Source organism: Nicotiana attenuata, unplaced genomic scaffold (genome assembly GCF_001879085.1).
Source record: "Nicotiana attenuata strain UT unplaced genomic scaffold, NIATTr2, whole genome shotgun sequence".
In the NCBI taxonomy this organism is placed as follows: domain Eukaryota; kingdom Viridiplantae; phylum Streptophyta; class Magnoliopsida; order Solanales; family Solanaceae; genus Nicotiana; species Nicotiana attenuata.
Genome location: NW_017674575.1, coordinates 34,324 through 41,774, shown reverse-complemented (window position 1 = coordinate 41,774; position 7,451 = coordinate 34,324). Strand labels below are relative to the sequence as shown.

The window sequence follows — 7,451 nt, the reverse complement described above, 5'->3', positions numbered from 1 at the left end:
TGATTGCACATCTCCGCCGTGGACGTAAGTCAGCTGACCGAACCACGTTAAATGTTTGTGTCTCTTTTTTGTATATTTCTCTTTTATTATCTGATTTATCGTCGTTCAAGTGTTGCTTTACTAGCTTCCGCATGACACCTGACTTTTTTTGATCCTAACACCATACCAGATACTCCCAAAATATAATATCAACATGTATAAAGTCTGAATATATAAAATGAGACGTAAATACTCAAAATAGAAGGTTGAGTTATCAAAACCTTTATGGACGAAAAGGTTCACAAAAACTATCCATCAAAAAAACAAATAGAAGGAAAGTTTGTACAAAAAAAAAGAAAACAGAAGGGATGATTGTACGGAAATTTATGCATCTGGCTGTCTTTTCAAGGGATTTCGTGTTGCTGCTACTAAGCCTTGCATCATATGGCTTCAATCGTTGCATCTGGTTATCTTTATTTACTCGCCAAATAACATCTTAAATTACTCTCATTAAGTGATGCTGGCTACAATCGTCCCTTGTTAGTTGCTTATAGCTCCTGCCGCTGACAGTGCTCTTCAACCCTGTAGAGCATGACTTATGTGGATCGGATGATGCCAAAATAGCACTTCGTAATGATATAGACATTACAAGTCTAGGACAACATTTACGACAAGCAATAACATAAAATATGTATCATAATTGTACCTTCTGGACAATGATTGAAACTGAAAACATATACAAAAAAAATTTAAACGTTTTTAAATGCAGAGGCAAATTAAACGATTTCAATGAAAAAATCAGTTGCAACTTTTTAAACCTATTACATAATCACTAATATAAAAAGCACATAATCAATAGAAGATTCTTAATTGTCGGCTGCTAAAATAAAATTTACAAACAAAATAAGATAAACAATCAGCAAGGGAACACCAAATACGTCAGATGTAGTATATGCCAATGAACATGTTGACATGAGGCTGTCCTATAAATATGGTGTCTGCCTATCAAGAAAATCACCAACATACTCACATCCTCCATCAATAGTAGAAGAGTAGAGATGGGCAAGGAATGCGCTATGATAAAGTTTGCTTTCGTATTCACTATTCTCGTCACGACAATTACTGGTCATCTTTCTTTCTCTGTCTTCTTTGAAATTTATTTATTATTCTATCTTAAATATTTTTTAAAAGTTTTGAAGCTTTAACTATTATAAGTTGAAATACTTTTTTTTATGTAGTTTTCAAATATGCATTCCCTCAGTTCAATTTATGTGAATCTGTTTAACTAGGCACGGAGTTTTAAAAAAAATGGAGATTTTTGGAATTTGTGGTCCTAAACAAGTCAAAAAGGGGCCAGAGTATTTGTATTATTATAAAAGCTTCTCATTAAGCGTAGAATTGTAAGTTTAAGCTAAATTGTTACAAAATTTAGAAAGGGATCATTCTTTTTGGAACGGACCAAAAAGGAAATAAGTTCACATAAATTGGAACAGATGGAGTAACTTTTATTTTTAAATACATGAAGAACCTATATATGTAGTTAAGTTTACTCATATGAGCGCAAACTTGCAGACTGTATATGTATTATCCAGTTTATTTATATATATTGCTTACATAGTTTCTTTTTACACTACCGGTATTATAGTAGTTTACCTACTTTTTCAACAACTTATCATGGATGATTAGTTGTGATCATCTTTTAGATACTAATAAAAATTAAAATTTACATTGTTAGTATGTAAACTCATGTATATTCCTCATGTATAGTCTAATATTACTAATATAATCTTAGCTATGATCATGTCATGCAGTTAATCTGTCTTCTTCTCAAAAGATGCAATCAATGGCTATGCGAAATTTGGCCCACAATATGCTATCGGTGAAACAAAAATTAATGCCACTCAATGATTTCATGACATGCGGGAGAACTTGTCGTAAAAAGAGTGATTGTTCAGACGGTTGGCTTTGTTATGAATGCATATATACTCCTGCGACAATAATTGCTCCTGCCCTCTACCAGTGTGACTTGTGAGAAGATCTTTCGCAAAATTCACTTTACCAAGTTCTCGAGTGAAAAAAAAAAAACATTGGTTGATGCTGATATTTGTTAATGAATTGTGTGTGTATGATTTAAGCATTCTCATATAGCTTTCTTTCAGTTTTTTATCGTTAAAAAAATATGTCAAGCTGTGATGGTCTCTAGCTTGGAGCACTAGTAGTTTGAGGATAAAGTAGTTTACCTACTACAAAAAGTAATAATGATGACATAGCGCAAGAATATTTCACGAATAAATATTACTTAATGTGATATTTGTAAGATATATGTCTCTGCATTTTTAGCGGAACAGTCATTTGCTCACAATATCATATTAGAGATTCTTTTTATTGTTTTCGCGAAAAAGAGATATCATGTATAAATTTTCTGCATTTAACAATAACAGGTATACTTAATCTCGAAGAGATGATATGCTCTATTCTTCACTATATGAAAAACAATACTCATCTATTATTTGGAACAAAATTACTCCTCTTCCTCTATTGTATTAGTGGCTGTTCTACATTAAGAAGCCATTACTGTTTGGCAGATGAATTGGGCTCAAATAATAAAGTAGCATCATGATTGCCCAAAAGATTAGGAGGCAGTATGAACTTTCTTTATTATGAGAATTAATATATGAGGCCTAACAATTACAAAGAGAGTGTGGGTAAGCATATATTAGCTGATTAGTTTATAGCCACTTTTTAGTTTATCTATACACTTAATAAGTATCTAAGTGCGTAAATGATAAAATAAATAACCCTAGACTTTGCTTATAAATGCCCAGACTTATTACTTTAAACTTATAAGCACTTTTAGATTGATCAAATTTTTTATTATTTTACTCCTAATATATTTTGTAATCATCAAATATCCTTTTCAAAGCAACATTCCTATCTCTCTCTCTTTCTCTCTCTTTCAATTTCGTCATTTGGATTTTTTTCATGTAAAAAAACTTTTAGTTTTACATTCCTCTTAAAGAACTTTAAGAATATTTTAGTAATTTTAATTGAAAAAATGCTTATTGGCACCTTGTTAATGAATAAATTGACTGCTTATTATCAATTTGAACACTTATATTCAAACATCGTAACAACTTATTTATAAATTCAACTTTAAAACCTTCAAGTAATTTTCAACTCTTGATACATATATCACATACTTTAATTTTAATCAACTAACCCAAACAGACTTAGAATTTTGTGCCAGACGTAAGATACTAACTTGTAGATTCTTCAAACAATTTGATGCAGCAACATAAAGTAAAATAGTTTAGGGTCTAAAAGTATATTATCATAATTTTTAAAAGATATGAAAATAAAGTATGCTATCCTAATTTTTGAGCCGTACAGAGAACTTTAGGGTCTAAAAGTATATTATTTTAAATTTTTGAAAAGTAATGAGAACTTTGGTCATAATCCAAATCTAGAATTTAGATTGTGACCGGGCACCCAACGAGCCACGTAGGCGAACCCAACTAGACTAACCATGCTGATAAAGATGACTTACGTGTATGGTTAAGTTTGGTTTTCGCAGGATTCGGGATTTAATTTGAAAGAACAATTCTTGTTTTAGAAGCTTAAGTGAAAAGAGTTGACCGGAGTTTGACTTTTGTGTAGATGACTCCGGAATGGTATTTGATGTTTCCAATAGCTCCGTATTGTGATATTGGACTTAGGTGTGTGCCCGAATTTGGATTTGGAGGTCCATATGTTGATTTGATGCATTTTGGCAAAAAATAGAAGGTTGAGAGGTTTGACCGGGAGTTGAGTTTGTTAACATCGGGTCGGATTTCAATTCTGGGAATTGGTATAGCTCCGTTGTGTCATTTAAAAATTTAAAGCAAAATTTATCGTCATTCTGGTTGATTTGATATGATTCGGCACGAGTTGTAGAAGTTGAAAGTTCATAAGTTCATTAAGTTCGATTTGGGGTGTGATTCGTAATTTTTATGTCGTTAGATGTGATTTGATGACTCGAGTAGGTCCGCGTTATATTTTGGAACTTGTTGGTATGTCCGGACGGGGCCCCGGAGGCCCCGGGTGTGTTTCAGATGAGTTTCAGATTGCTTCCATGTTGAAGAAGTCCGCTTTCTGGTGTTTCACATCTGCGTAATTTCGAGCCACTTCTGCATGTTTTTGCGTGGTCAGGCTTTCTGCTTTTGCGAGTATGTAACCGCAGAAGCGACATCGCACCTGCTGAGAGTGAGTCGCAGATGTGTGTTGGAGGCTCAGGAGATTTTACCGCTTATGCGGTTTGTTGTGCACTTTTGCTGGTGCGACTACCTTTCTGCAGATGCAGATCTTTGTCTGGTAAGCTTTTTTCGCTGATGTGAGCCATCGCTCGCAAATGCGGGCTAGCAGGTGCGCTTCTTTGTCCGCAAAAGAGGAATCTCTGGCAGAATGTTTATAATTCGAGGGTTTGCCATTTTTATCATATCTTGAGTTGTAGACCTTGGTTGGACGATTTATGAGGGGTTCTTTACGACTTGGATTGGGGTAAGTATTCTTTACCCAGATTTGATTATATTTCATAATTCCATATTTTTTTATCATTAAATTAGTTGTTTGAGTTGGAGAAAAATGAGAATTTGGTGAAAACTTTCAAAAATATAAAATGATGATTTGAAGGACGATTTGATATCGGAATTGGATAATTTTGGTATAGTTGGACTCGTATCGAGATGAGTGTTCGGATTTTGTGAATTTTTTCGGGTTTCGAGGTGCCTTGGGGTTGACTATTTAGTTTTGCATTAAAGATCGAAGCTTTATTATTATCCGGAATTATTTCCTATAGTTTTTATCATGATATTAAGTTATTTTGGCTAGATTTGAGTTATCCAGAGGTTATTTCTCGCGAGAAGGTCATTTTAGAGCATCAATTTAGCTTTTTTGAGGTAAGTATCTTGCCTAACTTCTTGGGGGTAGGGAGGGGGGAGGGGGGGGGGGGGGAACTACCCCCTTGGAATTGAGTCGTTTGTGCTATTTGTGTCATGTGAAATCCGTGTATGCGAAGTGACGAGTACGTACTCGGGCTTATATGTGGAAATTGACCGGTTTAGACTCTTAGGCCTCTATCATGTACTTATTTGGAATTGTTAGCACATGTTATTTCTTTTAGTCATCATGTCGACTATCGCATATCACATCCGTGTATGCGAGGTGACGAGTTCGTACTCAGGCTTATATATGGAAATTGACCGATTTAGACTCTTAGGCCTCTATCATGTACTTATTTGGAATTGTTAGCACATGTTATTTCTTTTAGTCATCGTGTCTACTATCACATGCTTTATTTGAAGTTGTCATTATATGTCACATTCTTTACTTGTCGAGTTTGCTCTTAAATGATTTATTTGGAGTTGTTATCACCTTTAGCAATACATGATTTATTTTATTGTGGATTTACTCTTAGTTGAAATTATTATTATGTGATATCCTTTTGTGCCAGGTTATTTTCATGCATTTAGGCGTAGTACTAGTTCGTGCCATCTCTTTCATTGCTAGCCTAACTCATACACTAGAATCCGAAGCTTGCCATTTCATGAAATACTTTCACTATCGAGATTATCCTTAAACAATTAATTGGAATTGAAGTTCTCGAAGTCATTAATCTATTTAAATTGAAGTTGTGTTTAAAGGGGGTGTTGTTCCTTTTGCGTTACTTTCCCGTTCATTTTGTTGTTAATGAGGTTTTATAAAACATTGGCATTTGAGTTGTGGGCTATTTGTTATGGAAATATTGATATCGTTGGATCTTTGGAAAGGTTGTGGCCTATCAGCATTTGTAGTATGGGTTAAAATGTCATGTTGTTGTGATGTTAGCGTTTATGAATTGTTGTGTGGTTTGGTTGTCGTTATGCAGAGTATAAGGGTGGCATTTCACAGTTTTTATTATGTGGGGCATAAGGGTGGCATCTCACTATTGTTGAATGTACGGAGTGATTGGGGTGGCTATTGTGTTATTGTTCGGGCGGAGTGATAAGCGTGCTACTATACAGAGTGATACGGGTGGGTATCAGAGAGATAAAGATGGCTAATGATATTGTCAGGACGGATTGATAGGGGTAGCTATCAGAGAGATAAGGGTGGCAATGTCTGTGACGACGTGTGCTGGCTTGGGACCATTTTGTTGGTGGTATTGGGTTGATGGTATTTTTTTCCTAGTGTATGTCATACACCTTACGTGAATTGTTATGTTGCTTGGATGAGCTACTCGATGTCTTTGGTATTACTTGTTGACTTGGGTTGCATTAGTACACTCGCACAAGCATTCACCATACCATGCACTTGAACTAGCTCAGGAGTATGAAACTTGACATTTATTAAACATGCCCATGTGTTCTTGTATTATCTGTTTTCATGTTGCTATTCAGCATGTGACCACGCTGGGGGGATTGTGATATTGATCCTGTGACCATGCCGGGCAGATTGTGATTGTGAGCCTGTGACCACACCGGACGGATTATGATTGTGAGCCTGTGACCACGGAGGGCGCATTGTGATTGTGAGCCTGTGACCATGCCGCGCGGGTTGTGAATGTGAGCCTGTGATCATGCCGGGCAGATTGTGAATGTGAGCCTGTGATCATGCCGAGCGGATTGAGATATTAGCACGTGAGTTGTCCGTGAGATATACCTCAAGTCCAATACATAAGGGACAAAAGATGCACAACCCCGAAATTAAATGGGGCTCACTGAGACTGCTGGGTGGAGGATGTACTGCTAATGCCGATCAATACTGCCTGCTGTGGAACCACCTACATCCATTAAGAACGCAGTGCCCCCGACAAAAGGGACGTTAGTACCGTTGAATGGTACTAGTATATATAGATAAACACCATCTCATTAGAATGAACAATAATACAAGAAGAAAATAATCATAAAATAAATAAAAGCCTTAAGCAACACCATAACATCAAATTAAGGATCACATAAATTTTCAAGTAAATTTCCATAGCTTTAGGTTGGGACATCATTAATACTGATACACCATCATCCACAATACCACCGCATTCTTTCGCGGAGTCCGATCTCGACCCGATCGGCTAGGTCATCTTATTTGAGACATTAACCATAATCACAATTTCATTCTCAAATTCTAGTTTCAATTTCCAGCATAATTACTACCATGTGTGCGGCATGGTGTCCGATCACCGATCGGCTAGGCCGCCTTGCCTGACACATTACCATTTTCTATCAATCATCTTTTTTCATACTTCTTTAACGTTTTTCAGTTCATCGGCACTAGTGGCCACAATGGTCATATCATACCTGGCACTTGGCCGCATTTCATGATTCAAGTTTTTTTCCACATTTCCACATTATTATCATGTCAACACCAACAAGGCTTTTCATTCAAGACTTGATTATGCACGTGAGCAAATTAAAGACTAAGGCACATAGAGTCTTTTCACACCATTTGACATAACAATC

At 35.8% G+C, this 7,451-nt stretch overlaps 1 long non-coding RNA gene across 1 annotated transcript; it reads left to right on the top strand.

Moving 5' to 3' along the window:
- Positions 1 to 869: 869 nt before the first annotated feature.
- Positions 870 to 2,364, top strand: LOC109218937. Its single transcript, XR_002066853.1, has 2 exons — positions 870 to 1,104; positions 1,791 to 2,364. It is a non-coding gene; the product is annotated as an uncharacterized LOC109218937 (long non-coding RNA).
- Positions 2,365 to 7,451: the final 5,087 nt, after the last annotated feature.